The sequence below is a fragment of the Artemia sp. Qi Xiang Cuo genome, chromosome 8 (assembly GCF_049724085.1).
Source record: "Artemia sp. Qi Xiang Cuo chromosome 8, ASM4972408v1, whole genome shotgun sequence".
In the NCBI taxonomy this organism is placed as follows: Eukaryota; Metazoa; Arthropoda; class Branchiopoda; order Anostraca; family Artemiidae; genus Artemia; species Artemia sp. Qi Xiang Cuo.
The window spans coordinates 7,157,120-7,173,915 of NC_142801.1; the positions used below are offsets into that span (position 1 = coordinate 7,157,120).

At 36.3% G+C, this 16,796-nt stretch overlaps 1 protein-coding gene across 1 annotated transcript in view; it reads left to right on the top strand.

Moving 5' to 3' along the window:
* The first annotated feature begins 7,971 nt into the window (after positions 1-7,971).
* rtp (MORN repeat-containing protein retinophilin) overlaps positions 7,972-16,796 on the top strand; it is a 102,118-nt gene continuing 93,293 nt past the window's right edge. Inside the window, exon 1 of the mRNA XM_089093177.1 lies at positions 7,972-8,075. The gene's annotated coding sequence lies outside the window, so the exon portion shown is untranslated. The remainder of the gene's footprint in view (positions 8,076-16,796) is intronic.

Below are 16,796 nucleotides of genomic sequence, written 5' to 3' on the forward strand. Positions count from 1 at the left end.
ATTGTGATACCAATAGATACATCAAAAGAATCAGTTTTTTTTTTTTTGCTAATTTCAAATATATAAGTTTCATCAAGTTTAATCCCACCCTTAAAAAGTTAAGCGCCTGAGAAAATTTGCCTGATTTTTATAAAAGGGAGGAACACCCCCTAAAAGTCATAAAAGCTTAATGAAAATCACACCATCAGATTCAGCGTATCAGAAAACCCTATTGTCGAGCTTTAAAGCTCCTATCTGCAAAAATGTGGAATTTTGTATTTTTTGCCACGGATGCGTGTAAACACAAATAAACACGCATCACGGATGCGTGTTTATTTGTTTTTTTTTGTGTTTTTTTTTACAGGGGTGATCGTATCGACCCAGTGGTCTTAGAATATCGTGGGAGGGCTCATATAAACGGAAATTAAAAGTTTTAGTGCCCTTTTTAAGTAACTCAAAAAAATGGAGGGCAACTAAGCCCCCTCTCACGCTCGTTTTTTTCCCAAAGTGAACCGATCAAAATTTTTAGATAGCCATTTTGATCAGCGTGATTGAAAAATATAATAACTATGTCTTTGAGGATGACTGAATCCCCCAAAGTCCCCGGGGGAAGGGCAGCAAGTTATGAACTTTGCCAAATGTTTACATATAGTATTGGTTATTGGGAAGTATACAGACGTTTCCAAGGGAGGATTTTTTCTGGTAGTGAGGGGGGTCGAAGTTTACGTGGGAGGATCTTTCCATGAAGGAAGTTTCCATAGGGGAAGGGACACTGCTAAGAAGGGGGCGCCAGATTTCCCAGCATTATTTGAAAAAAAAAGAATCAGAAATTAAATAAAAAAAAACAAGTTTTTCAACTGAAAGTAAGGAGCAACATAAAAAATTAAAACGAACAGAAATTATTACATATATGATTGGGTTTGCTTCCTAGTCAATACCTCGCTCTTTACGCTAAAGTTTTTTTTAATACTTTCATAAGAGCTATTTATTCTAATTAACGGCCTTTGTGATTAAGGGGTAATTTTTCAAGAATTGGAACAAAATTCGAACTTTAGCGTAAAGAGCGAGATATTGACTAGGGAGCGAACCCGCTTATATAAGTATTAAAATATATGAATATAGAAGTTCGTTACGTGAATTAATTCGTAAGTTACGTATATTTATTACTAATAAAAACTTTCGTAAAGAAAATTAAACAAATTTCGAGAAACCCATTTAACCAAAAAAAGTAAAATTAATATACAAATTTCTTTTTAATTATTCATGTACGATGAGGCAAAATCAAAACCTGCATTAATTCAAAAATGTTCAGAAATCATAGGAAGTTCGCTAGCGCTGCCTAATTAAAGAACGATGTGGGCACAATATGTTTTTTTTCTCCATACCCGGGCACTTCGTATCGAAGGAGTTGTCGTATTAAGTTCAAAAAGGGCTCATTCGATTGAAAATTTGAATGGCTTCTGCCCTTTTCAATAGTCAAAAATGAATTAAATATAACTAGTCCCCCCCCCCAACGTCCAGACTTGCCCCAAAACAATCCAATTCAAAGTTTGAGATAGCCCTTTTGTTCAGCGTCGTTGTTTTCCCGATGAACAATTTATTTTTGTGGTGGACACTCCCCCACAACCCACAGGACAAGGGTTTTAAGTTATGCCCTGGGTGCATATAAGGTTTTTATAGAAGGTGTTGTCGTAAAAACTTCAAAACAGGCTCAATCCATTGGAAATTCGAAGGACTAGTACCCTTTTTAATAGTCAAAAGTGATTGGAGGGCAACTAGCCCCCCAACGCCCATCATTCCCCCAAACACATCCAATAAAAATTTTGAGATAGCCATTTTGTTTTTGAGGAGGACACTGCCCCACAGCCCTCAGGGCAAGGGTTTTAAGTTATGCCCAGGGCCATATAAGGTTCCTAAAGAAGGCGTTGTCGTATAAACTTCAAAAAAGCTCATTCGATTGGAAACTAAAGGGCTAGTGCCCTTTTTAATTGTCGAAAGTGATTGGAAGGCAACTAGCCCCCCCCCCCCCGGCCCATCATTCCCCCAAACACAATTTTGAGATAGCCATTTTATTCAGCGTAGTTGATTTGCAGATAGTAAATATATTTTTGAGGAGGAAACTCCCCCACAACCCTCAGGACAAGGATTATAAGTTATGCCCTGGAGGCATATAAGGTTTTTATTGAATTTTTTGTCGTAGAAACTTGAAAAAAGAATCATTCAATTGGAAGTGCAAATGGATAGTGCCCTTTTTAATAAACAAAAGTGATTGGAGGGTAACTAACCCCCCTCTCACGCCCACCTTTTCCCAAACACATCCAATCAAAATTTTTAGATTTTATTCAACATAGTTGAAAGTTTTGCAAATTAGGTCTTTAAGGATGACAACCCCTCCCCACACAGCCCTCAGGGCAAGGGTTTTAAGTTATGCCCTGGGGGCATATAAGGTTTTTATTTAAAGCGTTGTCGTAGAAACTTCAAAACGGCTCATTCAATTGGAAATTGAAAGGGCTAGGCCCTTTTTTAATAGTTGAAAGTGATTGGATAGCGACTAACGCCCCTCTCACGCCCACCGTTTTCCCAAACACATCGAATTAAAATTTTGAGATATTCATTTTGTTCAACGTAGATGAAAGTTCCCAAGGCCAGAACATAATTTTCACTTTACTGAAAAATACAAATGAATGTGTATTGTCAGTTTAATATACATACACTGATATTTAGTAGTGAAAATGTTAATATTATTTGATTTATTAAAGTTATGAAAGTAAAAACATTTATATTTTTTCAGTAAAGTACAAATTATGTTCTGGCCATGGGAAGGCATGGGGGAATTGCACCCAACTTGTGTTTATTTCTGCTCGTTTTGAGTTTGACTCGGTTAATTATTGTAATGTCTGTTCGTTGTGGGTTTCATTTATTTATCGATGCTGGTTTGTGGTAGTTTCACGCTTGGTAGATTATTTGATTTTATTTTTGCTCATTTTTAGTTAAATGGAGTTCTTTACTTTTTTTCGAAAAACTTAGTTTGTGGATAAAGTTTTTTTAATTAATTAAATAAAAAAAACAAGTTTTTTAACTGAAAGTCAGGAACGACGTTAAAACTTAAAAAGAACAGAAATTATTCCGCATAACAAAGGGGCTCTCCCCTCCTCAACCCCTCGCTCTTTCAAACAGTTCATGGTAACAAACTATAAGTAAAGAGTAACCCAGCTCAATGGTAACAGAAACTCTAAAAAACGGATTTTTGATACCAATAGATACATCAAAAGAATTATATTTTAATGCTAATTTCCAATGCATAAGTTTCATCAATTTTATTCCTACTTATCAAAAGTTACGCGCCTGAGAAAATTTGGATGATTTTCGAAAAAAGGGGGAAAGAACCCCCTAAAAGCTATAGCACCTTAATGAAAATCACGCCATCATATCCAGCGTTTCAGAGAACCCTACTATAGAGGTTTCAAGCTCCTATCTAAAAAAAAATGTGGAATTTTGTATTTTTTGCCAGAAGAAAGATCACGGATGCGTGTTTATTTTTTTATTATTTTTTTTTCCAGGGGTGATCGTATCGACCCAGTGGTCCTAGAATATCGTGGAAAGGCTCATTTGAACGAAAATTAAAAGTTCTAGTGCCCTTATTAGGTGACCAAAAAAATGGAGGGCAACTAGGCCCCCTCCCACGCTCATTTTTTCTCAAAGTCATCCGATCAAAATTTTGAGATAGCCATTTTGTTCAGCAGGGTCAAAAATATGATAAATATGTCTTTTATGATGACTTAATCCACCGAAGTCGTCGGGGGGAGGGCTGAAAGTTATGAACTTTACCCAATGTTAACATATAGTATTGGTTACTGGGAAATATACAGACGTTTTCAGGGGGGATTTCTTCTGGTAGTGGGGGAGGGAGTGGGTCTGGGGTTATGTGGGAGGATCTTTCCATGAAGGAAGTTTTCATGGGGGAAGGGACATTGCTATGAAGAGGGCACCGGATTTCCCAGCATTATTTAAAAAAAGATCAGAAATTATATATATATATAAAAAAACAGGCTTTTCAACTGAAAGTAAGGAGCAACATCAAAACTTAAAACGACAGAAAACATTACGTATACGATTGGGTTCACCTCCTAGTCAATACCTCGCTCTTTAAGCCAAAGATTATTAAGTACTTTCGTAAAAGCTATTTATTCTAATTAACGGCATTTTTGGTTAAGAGGTCATTTTTAAAGAATTATAACAAAATTTTAACTTTTGCTTAAAGAGCAAGGTATTGACTAGGGGGCGAACCCTCTAATATACGTATTAAAAATATACGAATATAGAAGTTCGTTACAAAAATGAGGAATTTCCATTTTTTGCCAGAAGAAAGATCACGGATGCGTGTTTATTTGTTTTTTTTTCCAGGGGTAACCGTATTGACCCAGTGGTCCTAGAATATCGTAGGAGGGCTCATTGGAATGGAAACTAAAAGTTCTAGTGTCTTTTTTAAGCGACCAAAAAAATGGAGGGCAACTAGGCCCCCTCCCACGCTAATTTTTTTCCCAAAGTCACCCGATCAAAATTTTAAGACAGCCATTTTGTTCAGCATAGTCGAAAATCTAATAAATATATCTTTTAGGATGACTTAATCCCCCACAGTTCCCAGGGGAAGGGCTGCAAGTTATGAACTTTGCCCATTGCTTACATATTGTATTGGTTACTGGGAAGTATACATACATTTTCAGGAAGGATAATTTTTCTGGTGGGGGGGGGGCTGGAGGAGTGGGTTACTCGGGAGAATCTGTCCATGGAGGATGTTTCTTTGGGGCAAGATGAAAGTAAGAAGCAACATTAGAACTTAAAACGAACAGAAATCATTACGTATATGAGGGGGTTTGCCCCCAAGTCAATAGCTCGGTCTTTACGCTACAGTTTGTTTTAGTGCCTTAAACAGATCAATCCATTCTAATTAAGCGACCTTTGTGATTCGGGTGTTCAGGATTTTAAAAAAATTTTAACTTTTATTGTAAAGAGCGTGGTATTGACTAAGGGGAGAACCCCCTCATATAAGTAATAACATATACGTAATAAAAAAAGAAACAATAAAAAAAACAAGCGATATGGCTCAATAGTAATCGAAGCTTTTAAAAACGGAATTTTGATGTCAATAAATGTATCAAAAGAATGGGCTTATAATGCTGATTCTAAATATATAAATTTTATTAAGTTTAGTATTACTCATCAATGGCTATGAGCCTGAGAAAATTTACCTGATTTTTTAAAGAGGGGGGAAACATCCCCTACAAGTGAAAGATATTTAATGAAAATCACACCGTCAGATTCAGCCTATCAGAAAACCCTATTACATAGGTTTCAATCTCATATCGGCAAAAATCTGCAACTTTGTATTTTTTGCCAGAAGAAAAATATACGAATATAGAAGTTCGTTACGTAAGTTAATTTGTAAATTACGTCAGAACCAAATTTAGGAGCTGAGACGTGGCTTAGGAGCTTTTCTATGGAGCTGAGACGTGGCAGGCTTCAGCCGCAACCCTCAAGGCAATTGATGTCTTTCAGTCGAAGAGCCTGAGGAGGATCGAAGGTCTACGATGGTTCGACTTCGTCAGCAATGAGAAGCTGCTGCAGCTCACCAAGCAGTCTCGGTTTTCGACCCAAGCAGCCGAACGAACACTACGATGGTTCGGACACCTACTTCGAATGCCTCCACACATACCTGCGAAAACGATCCATCACTTCGACCCTGTCAAAGCCGGTTGGAAGCGACCTCACGGCCGACCGAAGAAACGATGGTCTGACAGCCTGTCCGAGTTCCTGACGATGGCAAATATTAGGTTGAGCGATGTGCAAACGTTTGCCAAGGACCGAAGTGGATGGAGGAGGCAGGCGTCATTCTCTACGCCGAGCAGCGCCTGGCAGGAGACATAAGTCAAAAAGTCGAGTCAAATTTAGAGACAGCCATTTAGCAAAAGAAAAGTAAAATTTTTATGCAAATTTTGTTTACTTATTCAGTGACGGTGAGCCAAAATAAAAGCTGCATTAACTAAAAAACGATCAGAAATTAAATAAAAAAAACAAGTTTTTTAAACTGAAAGTAAGGAGCGACATTAAAACTTAAAACGAACAGAAATTATTCCATTCAGCATTCAGCATCCGCCAGTGAAGGTCACATATATTTTGTAAAGGATTAAAGAGTGAGACAATTTTGTAAAGGATTAAATCTTACGCAATTGCCTGAATGCATTCAAATATCGTTGAAATGAACTCGGAGTGATAATTATCTTGTTTCAAGTGACTTTTCGTTCTTTGGATAATAATTATAGCATTGGCGGACGTGATTATTGCAAGACATTGTTGGAAAGCGGGGGGATTTAATTGCCCCCCTTGCGAGTAAGTTTTCGTTTCCTGCTCTTAATTTTTAACATATTAGTTTTGGAAGATCCTGTCCACTAAAGATAAGTCAACTTTTGATTTATTGGATTATTATTTTCATCATGGTACAGTTTCAGAAGGGAGATTTGGCGGTAGCTCAGTTCAAGGAATATCCCTTCTGGCCAGTCCGGATTGTTAGCAAAACTAGCCAAAAAGAGTTTACGTAAAAAGTCATTGTTTTTTTGTTACGGATCCCATGACCTTCAGACAGTGGTGGAAGCTAATCTTCTTTCATATAGTGGAAATTATTCGAAAGCTTCGAAAAAAACAGGTAAGGGCGTAAATCATGCTTTCCGTGAGTGCGAATCTTCTCCTGATCTTTACTATCAGCTTCTGAAAAAGAAAACTGCGAAAGGTGCGGGTGCTGATTTAACTGCTTCGAGCGAAACATCTGCAATCCGAAATCAGCCTACTTTAGCACAAGATGAAGTTACAAAGCTTAAATTTGGCCTAGTTAAAGAAATAGAGAAAAAAGTTCAGGAAAAAGTTGTTTCCGTGAAAGGAGTACCAGGCTCATCGCAACAAGCCGCTCTGCACCCTGAAATGATTGTTTTGGAAATTTATGGTTTGATCACGTTAGAATACAACGTAAAATGTGAGAAAATAGAAAAACTGTTTTATTCCTGAACTGGCAGAATCAGTCATTAGAGCATTGGGTGGCTACTATTGAGGAGAAGCTAGACAATTACGAATAGAAGCGTCCGCTTGATTCTTTGTTTTTTTTTCGGAGTGAAGCAGGATCCCGGAAATGACCTGGGTACTAATGTTCTTGATATAGTGAATAGAATGGGTGTAAATGTCCAGAAAGAACAGCTGTTGTCTGTGAACCGTTTTAGACTTCCGAACGCTACCCGGAATATCCAGACACCTACGACTGTTGCGCCAGTTCTCGTTAAATTTGCAACTAAAGATACGGCGTATAATGTTTTCAGAGCGGAATCAAGCTGGCGAAATCAGGTGTATTCGTCACTGAATATCTTACGAAAATGAAAAAAGCGATTTTTGAAGGTGCAAGAGACAGATATGGTGTAAGAAACGTGTGGTCCAATCGTGGCCGTGTTTACAAACGGGAGCAGGGTGATAGCCACCCAACACGAATCCGCTCACTTGTTGACACTCTTTAGTGTTTTAGTAAAAGTTGATTATTTGTGTTTTTTGTTTGTTTTATTTGTGTTTTTTTTTTTTTTTGTTTTTTTTTTTATAATTAGAAAAGAAAAATTAGTATATTTCCTTACTTATGTTGAATGATATTTCTTCATTGAATAGATTTATGCGTAATCCGCTCCGTATTGAAGATCATTTAGAGGCTACAATTGGAAGTGGTGATTTGCCTATTATTAATTCAAAGCCTCTTCGTGAGAGTTCTTATATACTGCCGTTGCAAGTTAGTACAGACATGTCGCTGTGTCTTTGCACGTGGAATTGCCACCTTACGACGGGATATTTAGATGTTCTGCAGATGATTGAGATATCTTCTTCAAAATTTGATATAATGGGTATTTGAGAAACTTTTTTGAGTTTTGACCAATCTCTCTCGGCTTTTTCTTTTCCAGGATATGATTTTGAGGCAAGGAACCGATCAACTATGAACCGAGGAGGCCTGGGATTTTTGATTAAGCAAAATATGAAGTATATGGTGAGGGAGGATTTGGGTGTATGGATAGAAGGTAAGATTAAAAGTTTTTGTCTAGAATTAGAAATTGAAAAAAGGAAAGTTTTAATTAGTTTGGTGTATGAGCACCCCAGTGCTCACCTGGATGAGTTTGTAGCAGGTTTTGATGATTTTATGAGGTTTGTTTCGTCTACAAGCATGTATTTTTTTTTGTATGGGTGATTTTAACTATAATCTTTTAGATCTTTCAGGTGATAATTTTGATTTTTTTAATTATATGATTTCAAGTGACCTTTACCCTTTAACTTGTGTACTACCCGAATCTCTACTCATTCTGCGACCTTAACTGATAACGTCTTCGTGGGACCTAGTTATTTGAGTCAAAGCTATTCAGATGTAATAGTATATCCCGGCTCAGATAATCTCCCGGCAATTACTCATGTGACGTGTCTTAGAAAACGACTTATCCCGGCTAAAAAAAATTCTGATACGTGAGCTGAAAAAGCAAAATTTGAATAGCTCTGCCCAGGAGTTGAGCTGTATAAAGTGGGACTCGGTCCTGGGAATTTCTGGTGATTCTTCTCTAGCGTATAATCAGTTCATGTATATTTTCCAACCGATTTATGAGAAAACATGCCCCTTGCGCTTGACCAAAAAAGAGGGGTGATCCCCGCATGCCGTGGATTACGAAGCCAATAATAGACGTGATAAAAAAGGAACTTTTTATATGAGAAATATCTTAACAGTCAGGATGACGCAGATTTTACGGAGTTCAAGCGAGTGAGAAATAAGGCGAACAGTATGAGAAGGCAAGCAAAGAAGAAGTATTTTGAAAGAAAAGTTTTCTGATAGTAAGGGAGATACCAAAGCCACATGGCAGGTTATTAATGAGCTTATGGAAAATCAGAAAAGTAGTCAGTCGCCTTGCATTGATATAAATGGAAGTTATGTGAGTGATAAAAATGTAGTCGCGAATCATTTTGGCCAGTTTTATTCTCAGGTTGGCTCGTCTGTTCAAGAGAGTGTAAGGTGTGACAGGGAAAATTTTCTTAGCGAGGAATTCGTGGACTCTCGTGGAGATACTGTTGAGTTCCAGTTTGAAGAGTGTACAAGTGATGAGTTGATTAAAATAGTGAAAAATATGAAACCGAATTCTGCTGGAATAGATGGCGTGAATCTGAGAACTTTTGAAGCTGTGTTAATACATATACTACCATGTATTTTCCATATTATCAACTTATCTATGGTAACGGGGACCTTTCCAGAAGCGTTGAAGCAAGCTAAAGTTATCCCGCTTTACAAAGGGGATGCCAGGTCAGATGCTGGAAACTGGAGACCAATATCGATACTGCCTTTATTGTCAAAAGTTTTAGAAAAAGTGATTCATTGCCGTCTGTATGACATCTCTCGAAATATAGCCTACTCAGTGACACCCCCAATTCGGGTTCCGAAAAGGTCAATCCACTAGTCATGCTGCCATTCATCTTGTTGAGTTTGTAAATAATTGTTTAGTCAAAGGTGAAATCCCCCTAACAGTATTTTTTGATTTTAGGAAAGCATTTGATACGGTAGATTTTAAAATTTTATTGCAAAGATTACAATGCTTAGGTGTTAAAGGAGTGAGTTTGAAGTGGTTTGAAAGTTAATTGTGTGGGAGGTATATTAAAGTGATGATTGATGATGCTTTTTCTTCCCCTTATCAAGTGTCGTGCGGTGTGCCACAGGGATCGGTCCTTGGTCCACTTCTGTATCTGGTTTATGTGGATACCATGAGGTTTTATCTTCCAGATTGTTGTTTAACGTCATTCACTGATGACACTGCAGTTACGTTCTCTAGTCGTTGTTTGGAAGGTCTTGTGTTGAAAGTGAACTGTGTTCTGAGAAATTTCCATGTTTTTACTGGTTTGAGTTTGTTATCAGTTAATGTTACTAAGACTAATTTTATTGTATATTCTAGAGTAGGCAATCCCAGTGATATTGATGGTAGAATTCTGTTTAATAATAAGCCTGTAGTTCAAGTTCGAGAAATCAGGTACTTAGGTTTTTACATTGATTGTAATTTTTCGTGGAAACGCCACAGTGATGTTATTGCCACAAAGGTTCCACGTGGTCTTGGAGTGATTCGTCGTTTTAAAAATTTTTTACCTCAGAGAGTTTTATTCCTTTTATACCATGCTTTGATTCACCCATATGCTTCGTATGGATGCATGTTATGGGCAAGTAATTTTTATGGGAATTTTAAATGTGTTCAGACTCTTCAAAATAAAGCGATGCGTCTTATTGGTGGGTATGTTGAAGATACACATAACACTTCAGCTTGCCTCAACAAGTTGCAAGTGTTGAATGTAGGACAGCTACGGGACTACCAAATATGAATATTTGCCTATCAATGCTGGAATGATGTTAGTCCAGAGGTTTTTCGTGAATTTTTTAGTGACAATAGGTCTTTGCAGAAGTGGAACCAGGGCCGGCTTCCATACTAGATTTTCAGGACCTAATATTTGGAACTCATAGTTTCATAGGTTCATAGTTTTTTTTTTTAATTTATGAGATTGTTTTTTTTTTTTTTTTTTTTTTTTCTTTTCTTTTCTTTCTTCTTTTTCGTGTTTTTGTTTTTTATTATTATTATTATTAATTTTTTTTTGTTGTTCCTTTGTTTATAGTTAATCATTAATTAGTAAATGAGTTGTATATACCCGCCCAGTCGCAAGTGCTTTTTTTTATCTTTCTTGGGGCGGGTATTGGCATATTAGTTAAATGTATTTTGATGTTAAATAAAATTAACTGAACTGAACTGAACTGTATATGAAAGCGGCTGTCCCCTTCTCAACGCCTCGCTCTTTACGCTAAAGTTTGATTTTCTCACAACTCTATTTTTGTTAAACAATGCCATATTAGCAAAGCTTGGAAAATAACAAATTATCTACTTAAAATTGTTTTTGGCCTAGTTCTGTACATATGAATCTTGTCATTGATGACAAGCCCGTGGATGAGGAGTATACTTTCTGATGTCAAAAACAGAAAACAACTAAAATTATAGTTTTAAACGAAATTTTAATAAAAACTAAAATTACAGTTAAAAGAAAATGAAATTTATTTAATTGTTTTCAGTAATATAGTTTTTGAATGATGAAAACAGAACTTCTTAGGCAAAGCTATTCTAACATACAATAAAAGATTTGATTGTTTCAATGAAAGGACTATTTACATATCAATTTTCTCTCCTATCTTCAGATATAAAAGTGTCTTGTTCCTTAGTTATGGGTTCTTTACATAGGAACCTGTATTTCCCAGTATTAAAAAGAGAAAGAAGCAAAATTCAAGTTCTGACTTCAGAATTTATGCATTTTCAATAATAAAATTTTTGAAGAATCAAAACTTCAAAAACTTCTTAGCCGAAACTTTCCTAGCATACAACAATTAGCCGTCAATTTTTTTTTTCACTGCCATCTTTAGGATATAATGTTATGTTCCTTTATTTTTTTATCTTTTTATTAATCTGAGTGTCTATATCTTCATGCATCAGAAATAGAAATTCATGTTTTGACTTCAGAATATATGCCATTATTTTCAATAAGAATTCTCTTGGAAATATATAAAATATCACAGTAAAATATAGAAGGGGTAAATTTGGGACATACTAAATCGTGTTGCATTATATGTACAAACACGAAAATCAATGTTATTTAGCAATAAATATAATTTCATTAAAGGTGATACGTTTCTAATATTTATTAGGAATAGCTATAAAGAATACATGAAAGAGAATATATTGCCGTTGATGCATAGGCGTAAACAAGTCAATTTAAGTTTATAACACAGACCAGGCTTATACAAATATAAATAAAAGAGCCTGTAAAAAAAAGACAGCCATATTATTAACTTTTTTACGTGGGCTTTTGGATATTTTAAAATGTCTTTCGGTCGGCTTTGGGACAGTTTCTATAGTGCTTTCGCTGGCAACCGTGTCTTCCGCAGCGTATTTTTCCAAAAGTGTTCCGTCATTTCTAGTTCCTACATATTTTTGGGAGCTTTTAACAACCGTGCTATTGCCACTCACGTTTTCAGTGGCCTTTGTAACTGCTTCATTAGACTGTATCTTTCCAACAGTAAATCTCTCATCCTGGTTTTCCTTGAACTGAATCTCATCTGGTCTTGCATATTCTTCAGACCCATTTGGCATTCCTAATTTCTTTAGAACAAATATTTTAGACCTTCTCTGATTGTCATTTATGGCCTGAAATGCAAGGGGCATCACAACCCTCCCTGGTTTTGCTTCCTTGTCAATTATATGTTCTTGATTTTTGTGTACTTCTACTTCAACCTTTATTTTATTCAAAAATTGTTTCTTCTCTTGATTTTTTTGTTTTAAGTTAATTTCTTCTTGTGGTGCTTTGATGCCGGGGACATCATTCATTTCATCATGTTTAGGGATAGCACATAATATAGCGCATTCTCTAAAAATATTCCTGTTGATTCCAGAGTCTATATATGTCTGGGAGCTTTTTTCAGCGACTTTTAGGGCATTCTCTTCTCTTATAACATTGGACTCCATAAAAATTCCAGTTGGTTGAAGTTGGTTAGCATTAAATCCCTTCACCTGGTTTATACCATCGGTTATCCCACGTTTTATAAACACTTCAGGTATTTCGATTTTTCCGGGAACAGATCTCAAGGTTTTAGTGTCCTTGACACTACTTGCTTCAGCCATATTTCGTAGAGTTAATCCCTTTATTCTTGAGCTTGAGAAAGAAATGAGGGCATTTTGTTTAATAGTTTTGGATGACGACATGAGAGTTTCAAATGATTGACCTAAGTCCTCTTTATCTAGGAATGTGGCCTCTCCTTTATGGTCATTATTCCTTTGAGTATTCTGTACTTCCGTATATAAGTGAAATATAGCTGATTCTAGACTACATATTTGCTCTTCAAAGCTGGATGCTACTTTTTCAAAGTCTTGATTTCCATGTTGACTCTGGTATTTTTTTAATTTATTCATAATCCAAAAGGCTTGCTGACTTGCATTCGTGTTTTTCCTACGTAGATTTACGTCCAGCTTTATTTCTGGGATTCTATCAAACACGGACAATGTTTCAGAGTGTTTTTGAATCAGCTCCAATGCTTTTTCTATACGTAGAATGGGGGCTCTTGCAGTGAGATATATTCTTTTTCGTGCAGAATTTTCAAGCAGCATGTTATTACTCCGGACTCAAACTAATTATGGCGTGCTATTGTGCGAGTCTTTATATATTATATATAGTAATTATGACGTCACAGCGTAATGATTTTATTGACGTCATAGCGCAATGATATTATTTCATGACGTCTTCAGAAACAACAATATAATTTCGCGTTTTTCTATTCACGTCATAGCTCTAATATAAAACTATGACGACATTCAATATTTATCTAGTAGGGTTTCAGACAAGGTAATTCTAATGATGTACTTTTGTTTTGATCTGACTCTATTTTTAGGAGTTTTGTTATATTTCTTAGCATTGGACTGATCGTCTCTTACTAGGTTGCTAGCTACCGCTGCAACCCGGATTCACATATATATTATTTATGAGAGGCAGCTTGGCCGAGTGGTCCAAGGCACTGGTGTTAGCCACCAGTCTCTTCGGAGGCGTGGGTTCAAATCTTACCGCTGGTATAGGATTATGTTTGAAAGACTGCAGTGTGAAAAGACATCGAAAATGCAGTTTTTGGTGGAAAAATTTATTCTCTTTTAGAAATAATTTATTTTAGTTACAAAAGGTTTTTAACCCAATTAATTTCCTTTCAAGTGAGCTATTGAACAACCCTCTACGATGTTCCAGTGCCAAGCTATCTCTGGAAACAAAGAAAAAAAGAAAAAAAGAAATAAAATATCCCGTTTAGGAAGACGGTTGTAGTAGCTGCCACTTTTCTTGATTTTCAAGCCAATATATTTCCCTTTCTGTTCAAGCGAAGGGACAGAAAGTTTCCTATACAGGGTTTCGAACAAGACGGTTCTAATGGTGTACTTTTTGTTTTGATCTGACTCCTTTTTTAGGAACTATGGGTTTTTATATTTCTTAACATTGGACGTGATCGTCTCTTACTAGGTTGCTAGCTACCGCTGCAACCCGGATGGTTAATATGATGTCATCTCATATTGGGCTTGCCTGCAGAGGGGGATAAAAGAACTTTCACAAGATAAGCCTGTCTAGGAAACTTTTGCTAGTTATCAAGGGGCTTTTTTGCTCGTTCTCTCACTGACGGCGATTGTTTTTGGCATTTTCTTTTTTTTTCAATGGGTATGTGATTTTTACAAGCCGCTTCCTCTGGAAAAACTCTCTACCCTCCCCTTCGTTGTGTTTGAAGGTTTTGCACCTATTTATAACATCATTTTTTAAAGAGCGATCATTTATTACGCAAATATGACGCTAAAAAATGTTGGAATACTTGATAAAAGCTAAGGTGAAGTGATGACGTCATTTTGTAAGTCACGTAAAAATGGTACACAGTTTTTTTTGTTTCTTTTCAACCTTTTTCTTTTTTCGCGCTTGTACACTGTGTTGCATGCAAGTAAGTGAGCATCGTTTAATATCAAACAAACCAGTAAGATTAGTTTGTGTGTTTACCTGCATACTGGCATATACGGAAGGGTGTTCTTGGCCCCCTTTCTCTGGGAGGTGGGCTCCGTGCCCACCTCCACCTCTCTCCTTACTCACATCCTGAAACATTTACGATATATTGTATAATTGCTTGTTCTTTCCGAAGGATTTGCCTATTTCTACGTGCTTTTATTTATTTTCTTCTACTGACATGCCACATCTCTGAAATAGATTCCTGGTTAGTACACCGTAGAAGGTGAATGCAAAATTTGTATTGTGGAAGGGCTTACCAAACTGAATTGAGGCTCAGGTTACAAAGAATATGCCAAGCTTAGCTTCTTAGACTCACCGACACCTTGTGGTGTATATGGTAGCAATGGTTGACTTCCACTTTAGACAATCCTGAGCCAGTGACCACAACTCACCGAGGAATGATCACGTAACTCTTGCCTCATCTTCAGGAGAACGATCAATAGTGATCCGCTGTCTACCACTCTTCCAGAGACCCGGTGAAGACCAGCATTACACGTCGTAGAGAAGTCTTCCTTTTCCAGGAAGCTTTCTAAATCTTGAGCCAGTGACCAGGGCCGTATCCAGGATTTTTGTTCAGGGGAGGTTTTACTAATTTTTGACTTTTTTTGGGGGGGGGTTTACTAATTTTTGACTCAGTTTTCGACTAATTTTACTGATTTTTACCTAGGTTTTACTGATTTTCGACTTATTTTCGAGTCGGTCAAAAATTTCGGGGGGGGGGGTTCAAACCGGGTAACCCCCCCCCCCTGGATACGGCCTTGTCAGTGACCACAACTCACTGAGAAATGATCGTATAACTCTTGTCTCATCTTCAGGAGACCGATGAATAGTGATCCACTGTCTACCGCTCTTTCAGAGACCTGGGGGTCTCGAGAACGTCATAGAGAAGTCTTCCTTGCCTGATTCGAGTCATGTAACCGCAGCATCGCCACCTTCTAAGTTGCACTTTGTTGGTTATTTTAGATTGTCTGGTGAGAAGCCTTATACGGCTGCTGGGTAAAGCTATCAGCCCAACAAATTGCAAGTATTATTTGCCGATAATTGTTCTCAAATCCAAGTAATCTTTCATCCACGGCTTCAGACAGGCCCAAGGATTGACATCCATATCGCAATATAGGGATTGCGTTATTGCTGAACAGGTGTTGTTTCAACTTCAGTGATGGCTTGCTACATCTCTAAACACTAGTTAATTGAGAGAATGCTGGACCTGCATATGCAATTTAATGACCTCTCTATCGCTCTGCCCTTTTGACTTAGTGTACTACCTAAATACTCGAAATCACTTACTTCTTCGATTTCTATTTCCCCCATTTGAAGACCTGCAGCAACCAAAGCGGTGACGTCTTTTGAAATTGCCTTAATATTGTGAGAATGCCATACAATAGTGTATCCTTCTGCACTGAATTGTCGGTGATTTACTTTCAATTATCTATAAAAAAAATTTCAAACCGGTAATAAATGGCAAATAAAGAATGACTTATCAATAGTAAATTAAAATATAAAAAGTCAAGCTTGAAGGCAAAGAATAAAAAAAAATAATCTACTATTTATGTTTTTTTCAAATACGACAGATGTATTAATTTTAGAGTTATTTATCGGGTACTATTAACATAAGAAAACATTCACAGTACAAGAATATGAACCCTCCTCCACCAACAAAAAGTGGAGCGGTGTTGATGACATTAGACCATTAAATACAGCAAGTCCGAGACCCATATCTCTCTAACTTGTGTCGGAGTAACCAAAGTAGATAGAGTAACTACAGAAACAGCTCAGAGCTACCAGTTTATTTTTTTTTATTTTTTTTTATTTTTTTTTTTTTTACCTTCTCTTGATTATGACCTGGCAATATAGCTTAATGACAATAAACTATTGTCAATAGTTTATGACAATAAAAAAACAAAATATTTTTAATTTTAAAACAAATTATAAAAAGAATGCTAATTTAGAGATGCAAGAATTTCTAAGGGGATATATATATATATATATATATATATATATATATATATATATATATATATATATATATATATATATATATATATATATATATATATATATATATATATATATATATATATATATATATATATATATATATATATATATGATTTGCATATTCAATTTAAGTTTCACTCGTTTTAAGATTTATTTATTCATTTACA